Here is a 9,148-nt window from a genome sequence, read left to right as displayed (position 1 = left end):
CGTACGCCACTTGCCATTCAGCTTGGGCACTAATACGGGATTAGAGACCTACGATGGATAAAATGCCACCCTGATGAACCCATTCTCCTTCAGCTTCTCGACTTCCTCTTTCAAGGCCTTTGATCTATCTTTGTCGAGCAGCCTTTTTTTTTGTTGCACTGGTGGAAAGCTTTTGTCGACATTCAGGACATGGATGATGACTGCAGGATCTATCCCGACCATGTCTTTGTGCGACCAGGAAAAGACCTCCTGGTTCCTCCTTAAGAACTCCACCAGTGCTTGTTTTGTTGTTGTTTCTAAGTTTTTATCGACTTTCACAACTCTGGTCGAATTTTCCTCATCGAGTTGGACCTCTTCAAGGTCCTCGATGGGTCCTACTTCTTCTTCAAAATCCCCAAAGTGAGGATCTAACTCCCTATCCTCACTTTGGGCAACGCCCTATTTGGTGAGATTATCACCCGAGTAGGCCTTAACATCAGTCGCCATTTGCAACTCCTTTCCGGTGGCATCTCTCAATACACTCTTCTTTGCCTTGGTGATCGAGGTGTTGTAGCACTCCCTCGTTTCCCTCTGGTTTCCCAACATGCATCCTACCCCTGCGTTCGTTGGGAATTTCACAGCAAGGTGCCATATAGAGGTAACGGCTCGTAAGTCGACCAAGATTGGATTCCCTATCACAGCGTTGTACACTAAAGGACAATCAACTACTATAAAAGTAGTGAGTAATGTCCTATTAGCAGGTGCAGTGCCTACTGTGACTGGGAGTCTAATCGACCCTGTTGGGGCGAGCCCTTCTCCGGAAAAACCATAAATGGTTTGGCATGGCTCTAGGTCTTTCACGGACAACGTCATCCTTTCTAGCAAAGACTTGTATAGGATGTTGACCGAACTTCCTGTATCAACCAACACCCTTTTCACCATCATGTTTGCGATCTGTACGTCCACGACCAACGGATCGGAGTGTGGGAATCGCACGTGTTAGGCGTCGTCGTCAGAGAAGGTGATCAGTTCCTCCTCTATTCGAGCCTTTTTTGGTGCTCGATCCTCAACACTCATCATCTCGATGTCCTGGTCGTGGTCTAGGGTTCGAGCATATCATTCCCTCGCTTTCCCACTATCTCTTGAATGTCCCTGCCTTATCAGGAACTCAATTTCGTCCTTCAGCTGGTTACATTCATTAGTGTCGTGCCCGTAGTTGTTGTGAAAATGACAGAACTTTGTTGCATCTCTCTTGGAGATATCTTTCCTTATTGGTGCAGGTCGTTTGTAGGGCATGCTTGAGCTGGTCGCCTGGTAGACCTCAGCTTGGCTTTCAACAAGGGTTGTGTAGTTGGTGAATCTCGGTTCATACCAATTACCTTTGGGGCGCTTACTCTCAGAGGTTGAGGGTTCATTGCTCGCCCGCTTTCCACCATTCTTACCATTTCCATTCCCGTTGCCATTGGGCTTCGACCTGTTGGTGGCTTTGGCGGGTTCTTCCTTGGGCCCCTTGTCTTTTGTTGGCAATTTCCCTTCGTTGGCAATCGTGTCCTCAAGCTTGATGTACTGATCAGCTCGATCTAAGAACTCCTGGGTACTTTTAACCCCATGCTTTCTGAGGCTACTCCAGAGGGGTGAATGGTGCCTAACCCCAGCAGTTAGGGCCATCATCTTACCTTCATCGCCCACAGTCTTGGCTCCAGTTGCAGCTCGCATGAAGCATTGAACGTATTCCTTCAAGGGCTCCCCCTCTTTCTGGCGTATCTCAACCAGTTGGTTCGCCTCAGTGGGGTGCACACGACCCGCATAGAATTTTCCGTAAAAATCCTTCACGAACATTTCCCAGGATACTATACTCGCAGGAGGGAACTTAAAGAACCACTCCTAGGCGGCATCAGAAAGTGTTGCTAGGAAGATCCTACAGCGAGCGTCTTCAGAGACTTTCTGAATATCCATTTGTATCTCAAATTTTTGAAATGAGATACTGGGTCTCCATACCCATCGAAATTTGGCAGTGTTGGCATCTTGAACTTACTGGGGGTTTCAGCCACAGCAATCCTTTGTACGAATGGGGTGCCTCTCCTCCGATCGTACTCAATGTGGGATGTTCGCCCCCCAACCAACTGCTGCACAGCTTGGTTCAGGGCATCGATTTGAGCCTGAACAGCTTATGGGATTGCTGGGGCCTCTGGTGCTAGGGGAATATGCTCATCGTTCCTTTCTCGACGGTCGTTAAGTACATCCCTCAAATCATCGTCTCTTCTCCATTGCTCGCTGGCTCTGAGCCGACTAAAGATGTTATTTTGCCTGGGCTGCCCCCCAGCGTTATGACCTGCAGGTCAGTCTTCTCTAGGTGGGGGGCTCCTGCCTCCACTTCCTTCGACCAGCATTTCCTCTGCCAGAGTTGGCTTCATTGTAGTCGTGGCCATCTCTGAATCGTGGCTGGCTATTGTGTGACTGACTATTCCCTCTGTTGCCTCCATGGGCTGGCATTTCCCGAGCGTTAGGGGGAGGCCTGCGCTGTTCGGTGGGTCCCCGTGCATTGTTATTCCGTGGGGGGGCCCTGACCACATAGCCTGTCTCTGAGTTCCTCCTGTTGTCAGAAGGACACTGCCCCCTGCTCGGTGGATGCGGCTCTTCATCCCCTGGGCGTCTAGGGCTGCGGAGCGGTTGCCCGGCTCTATTCTGCCTCGGGCGCGGGGGATTGCCTCGACCAGCCTGAGACGGAGGCTACTGCTCAAGATCCCTAGGTGGGACATCATCCTGAGGCATAGGTGGCTGCTCCGGCCTCTGAGGGCTTACTGGCTAGAGCGGAGGACTAGGATTGGGACCCCTTTGAGGTGGCCCATTTGATGGCTAATCTGGCTGGGAGGCTGGCGTAGCCTGATTCCTAGCCAGCTGGAGGGCTGCTTCAAGGGCGTCCATGGCATCCCTTTATCGACGGTCCTTCTCAGCCTATCACTCGCTCAGCTCCTGATGCTGGCGTTCTATTTCCCTTTGCTGCGACGCCATTATCTCTGCAACATTCTCTTGATTGGCCCTCAGATTGGCCAACTCATCTTGCAACACCCCCAGTGTTGCCTTCAGGGTCTCAGAATCTAACTCCTCCTCATCAAACTCCAAATGAGGTTCGTCCTTAGCCACATTTGGGGGAGGAGGCTGGGATGATGCAGCGGCAGCAGCCTGTCCGGTCTTCTTGGAAGTTTTTGCCATTAGATTCTTTCACAAGCTCTCAATGAAAGCACTAGAATGTTGACCCTTATTTTGGCCAACGACACGGAGTCAAATACACAATAGGAAATTAGTACGATGCTTGAGAATACAATCTAATGGAAAGTAAAGAACACCAAGAATATAGTTGTTCGGCCCCAGTGATTGGTAATGACCTACGTCCACTTGATACTATTTTTAATGTTGAGCTTCAAAGGTGTGATCCAAGAACTAGGGTTCCTGAGTTTCACAAACCTTAGAAGGAGAAACAATACAGATGATGGATAATAGCAATACAATTCGGAAAAAGATCAAAAAATCCCCCCTTGAGCTATTTCTTGTATATTTGTAGGCTCAAGGAGGATTACATGAGTCAAATAATCATATCTTTCCTTAATAAATGAATATTCAAGTTATAATGAAGAGATATTCTCGGATATCATTACAACTATAAAAATTTACACATAAATAAATGAAGTATACGACCAGGCTGGTCGTATATAAAACTTGAACTCTGCATATGGAAGTATCTCTGGTCGATAGGCAAGCAGCATCTCTGCCACATGTCGGCCACGTGTTGAAAATTCTTGCCACGTCATCCACAGCTGTTTTTTGGATAAACAGTAACATATAATAGAGAGTTACAATATTTAGATATATGAGATATATCCAAATAATGTAACATATTTGGTATTACAAATTTGTAACTTCCAAATATTACCATTTATTGTGTAAATTTGGTGTTACACAATATTGAGATAATTTTCATAAAGCCATATGTGAAATGGCTGTTAGAGATATGATTTTAACCCTAATAATGTGTTTTGGGAGTTACAAAATCATTTGGGAGGGTTTGGAACCGTTTGGAAAAACAACACATTTTTAAGTGCTGAAAATGGTCAGTGGCCGCGGCCACAGACCAAACCTAACCATTTTTTCAGTTTTTTCAATCTTTGTTGAACGGCTCAAAAAACTCAAATAACTTCCAAATCTCATTTTTAATTCCATATTAATCCAATTAAACATCGGTAACAGCCATGGGGGTTGGTGGAATTTGAAATTCAAAGGGTGTCTCTAAACTCTATAAATAGGAGCATATAGCTCACTTGAAAGACACAACATTTTCTATCCATTAGAGCACTTGGCTAGAAACACCTTGAGGCTTGATAATTCCAGAAAGCATTTCCAATATCTGAGAGAGATCCCTTAGTGCTTGAGTTAGGGGGAAATAAGCTTTTGGACAAAGGTTTTAAACCTTGTTCAAGTTGGTGATCCCCAACCCTCTTCACTTAGGTTGTGTAAGTGAGAGTTTACTTTTGTTTCTGTTCTTACATTTTATTCTATTACTTTCTTCTTATTCTCTTGTTCTATTTACTTGTAACTTTTGTTTAGAGTTGTAATCTTCCTTTCTTTTGTTTCAAAAACCTTTATTTTACTTGTAATCTTTTGCTCAGAGTTGTATTCTTACTATTCTCTTCTTCTTAATCATCTTCTTCCTTTTCTTTGTTTATTTGTAATTTTCAGTTATAGGGTTGTAGCTTTATTTAATCAATCAATATTTATTTGTAATATTCTTGCATAGAGTTGTATTATCTTACCATTTCCATTGAGGTAATCTATTTTTTCCTAACACAAGTGCCCCGTGACCAAAATTCCAATGCAGATGCCCTATAGAAACTTGCAAGTCCCAAGGATGCAGACACCCTAAACGTAGTAGAGCATCTGGCCTAACCAAGTATTAACAAAATGGATTAAACACTACTGCTCAATAATACTCCCTCCTAAATGACTCCTATACCTATGTACCTGGAGTACGACACATTGCTTCAAGAAAGAAATGAAGGCCGGCAGATTTCAAGGCAGGTTGTTAGGTACCTGATTATTGATGGAGTAAGGTACAGAAGAGGGTATTCTATGCCTTTGCTCCGATGTGTTACAAAAATGGAAGCTAGACTACTAATGATAGAAGTGCATGAAGGATTATGTGGAAACCATGCAGGGGGCAAAGTATACCCAAGAAGATGCTGCGACAAGGATATTTTTGGCCCACGATGAATGAAGATTCCATGGAGTACTTCTGAAAATGTGTTGAGTGTCAAAGATTCTCCAAAATTCCTTGAGCAACGTCTAATGAACTCAAACAAATGCAGAGCCTATGGTCCTTCACAGTATGGAGCATTGATTTGATCGGGAAACTCCCGACAGGAAAGGGTGGAGTGAAATTTGTGGTGGTCGCGATAGATTACTTTACAAAGTGGATCGAAGTCGAACCACTGCCTATGATTACTTCTAAAAAGGTGCTCAATTTCGTAGTCAAAAACATCATATGCAAATATGGGCTACCAAGGAAGATCGTTTCAAATAATGGCACTCAATTTGACAGCGACACATTTACAGATTTTGTGTAAGGCATGGTATCAACTAAAGCTTTTCCACAGTTGCTCATACCCAAGCAAACAGACAAGTAGAAGTTGTCAACAAGACCTTAAAGGACACACTGAAAAAGCATCTTGAGCAAGACAAAGGAAATTGGTCAGATATTGTAGCACACCAAATTTTTTTTATTATTTATTAAATTGTGTGCTTTATTTTAATTAATTATTAAGTGTTGTGATTTATTTTATTTATTTGTTTAACTTAATTGTTAGAATTGTTTGGCAGAATTTTGTGAATTTAATTGTCAATTATTTATTTATTTATTTAATTTGTGAATAATTGAGTTTTGGTTGAATCCACCAAAGTGCATGGTAGGTAGTGATGCACCCTAGTCATTGAGTGTGTGCATGTGCATGGTTACACGGTGCACTAGTATAGAATTTTCTACAAACTTTATTGTTTCCTTTTATTAGATATATCTTGTTTATTTACGTAAAAATAAATAAAAGAAAGGGAAAGGAAGAGGTGGACGTGTGAAGCATGGTGGGAAAGGAGGGATTTCATTACAATTTTTATTTGGGTGATTTTAGATAAAATAGGAAAAGATGTTTTCATCTTTATGCAATCTTATTTTCCTATAATTAAGAAAAAAAATCAAATAAAAAACAAAATAAATGAAAATAAACACAAATAGGAAACTTACCTTTTCTTTCATTAGGCTAATATGAGCTAGGTTAGAATAAAGAGGGAAGGAAAGAAGAGAAGAGCATTTTTGCTCATTGGAACCCACGGCTAGAGAGAGTGAGAGGAAAAGCACGAGCTAGAGAGAGAAAGGAAGAAGAAAAGAAAGAAGGAGAGGAAGAAGAAGAAGGGATTCGTAATCCCTAGGTGTAGGTACTCAATTATGTTGTTTCTTTTTCTTTTATTCTCGTCTTCTTGAATCTAAAGTAATGATGTTCTTCTTTTTCTTTTGTTTTCTTCCTTGTTCTTGTTGGGGTTCGAAAATTATAGTTGCTCAAAAGGAGAATCAGCCTTGTGGTATTGGTTTCTATCAATGAGGTAGTGAATCTAGCCTTTTGGTTGTTGTAGTGATGGATCTTGATTTATAAATGTTATGTTGGTTGTGGTTTTGAGGGATTGTTTTGATGAGGGGTTTCGACCTAGTCTTAATCTAGGGTTCATGATGTTTTTTTGTTTATGCTGATAAGCATACTTGTGAGGTTGAATGTTTGGGATATGTTAATTTTTGGATATTAATATGTTCATTTTCATGATAGGTTTTGGCTTATGCATGTATAGGGATGCTCCTTGTATGATTGTTATTTCAATTTTGTTAGATCCATGTTCTAGGATCCTATGTAAATATTGGCATGATAATTTATTTGGATTTCTTGTAATTGAATCCATGAAAGTTGATGAATATGTTTATGAGGATTTTGGTTTATTTTAAGTTTAATTCATGAGGGTTTCAGCCTAGGTTATTGTTTCATATGTGTGTATGATTGATCTTGAAGCATGCCTATGATTTGAATGTCTATGTGATGTTAGGGATTTCCTTAGATTTACAATATGATAATAAGCTCATGCTAGGGGTGTGTTTAAATTTGTGTTAATTAAACATGAATGATTATTGTGTAAATTTTTGTGAAACATGATGTAAAAGATGAATTTCATGACTTCTTATGCTTCCTGATTTTTGTATATAAATGGCTTAGAATGTGATGAAAATAATGATTTTCATGCTTAAATTATTTTGCAAGTGCTATGATGTTTTTAAGAAATTAAAAGGGAATTTTAATTTACATTAAAATGATATTTTTACTCAAATAAATACCTACAGTTTTTGTATATATATATTTAGAGAAAATATGAGTTTTAATTCCAAGATGGTGATTTTTGAAGTTTTATTTTGTTGCTGAATTTTTGGTAAAAATTATGAAGAGTCTTTCAAATAAAAGAAAGTTTGTGTGTTTGTCGAAATAATATAACACCATAAACTATATATATATATATTTAAATGGTATTTTATTTGTAACCTTGAATGTTCACATTTTAATGAGTATGGTTTTCTTGATTTTTATTAAGAAAAATATTGAGATTAAATTCACTTGTGATTTTTAAATAAATTAAATGGTGGTAGAAAGTTTAGTATAATAAATTAAAAATAATTATTTGATTATTACATATGAATTTTTATTACATAAAATCAAGTCTTCATTAATACAAGCAAAATATATTTTCTCACACTTAAAATTATATTTTCCTCACAACAATTTTATAATTTTATTAATTTAAATAAAATTGTTATTTTTCTAAGGGAATATGATATTTATAAGTACCTTAAATAGTTTCGAGTTTTTGTTAGTCCTATGCAATTTAAAATTAATAAATGGATTTATTGTATTTTTAAATGGCTAAATAAATTATTTTTTATGGAATAAAATATAATGTCTTAAGAGGTTTAATCAACTAGGAATTTAAAAGAAATAAATAATGGTGAGAAAGTATGTTGCTAAACCCTTATTTTGAAAAATGATAAAAATAAACGCGTAGAAATTATCGTTTTTACCGTCACTTTTTAAAAATATTCCCACATATGCATGTCGCATGCAAATGCACTTTTACGTTAAAAAATATGTCTAATATTCAACCATATGATTTTTACTTGAAAACTATGCATGTTTCACCGGTAGAAGTTGCATTATTCTTTTTGTGGTTTTAATGTATAAAATGTGTCTGCTTGGAAAATATGTGTAGATTTCACCATGTGTGCATGGCCCATGCAGACATGGGGTATATAAGTTGGGCACAAGAAATTCTTATGTGATACTAAGGAATGCTATTTGATTATGGTTATGGGTCCGTTGTGAAGTTGTTCAATTTTTTCTTTGCTCGGACTTGAGGTAAGGAAGTTAGATAGATTTTTTTTTTAATTATGATATGAATGGTAAGGTTGGTTTGTATGAAGATAAATGTTATGTATGATGATATACCTTGTGATATGAAGTATGAAATGTTGTTGTTAATTGATATGGTGATATTTGATGAATCGTGTATATCCCTTTTGTATTGATGCTACTAGATTGCATGTATGTCTTTATATTGTATGATATGTAAATGGTTGTTAGCATGATGAACGCGACACAACAAATGGGTTACTAAGGATCTAAGACGTAACCTGAGTTACTAAGGATATAAAGATGTAACTCATAGAGCAAACGCGCTGAGGTTATTCAAGGATCAGAGCCTCCTGTTTACCTCAAGATGTGACATGGACAAGATAGGGGTCCATGTTCACAAAGATATGATGATGATGTTTATGATGATAATGTTTATGCTTATGATGATGTTTATGGTGACGATGCTTATGATGATGACGTATGATGATGAAGTTAAGTCTGATGTATAACGATGTATGGATGTGAATATGTTTTGTTGTGTTTACTTGTGTGCTGTTTGTACTTCCTTACTGGGCTTTTAGCTCACCCCCTTACTTTTCCTTCCAGGTAGAAAGTAGGGTTTCTCATTGGCACGCGTGGTGATGTGGGGAGTTCCAATGTCAGTATGTGTATGACGTGGGGGT

This window comes from Humulus lupulus, chromosome 5, assembly GCF_963169125.1.
Source record: "Humulus lupulus chromosome 5, drHumLupu1.1, whole genome shotgun sequence".
In the NCBI taxonomy this organism is placed as follows: domain Eukaryota; kingdom Viridiplantae; phylum Streptophyta; class Magnoliopsida; order Rosales; family Cannabaceae; genus Humulus; species Humulus lupulus.
Note: the sequence above shows the minus strand (reverse complement) of the source record.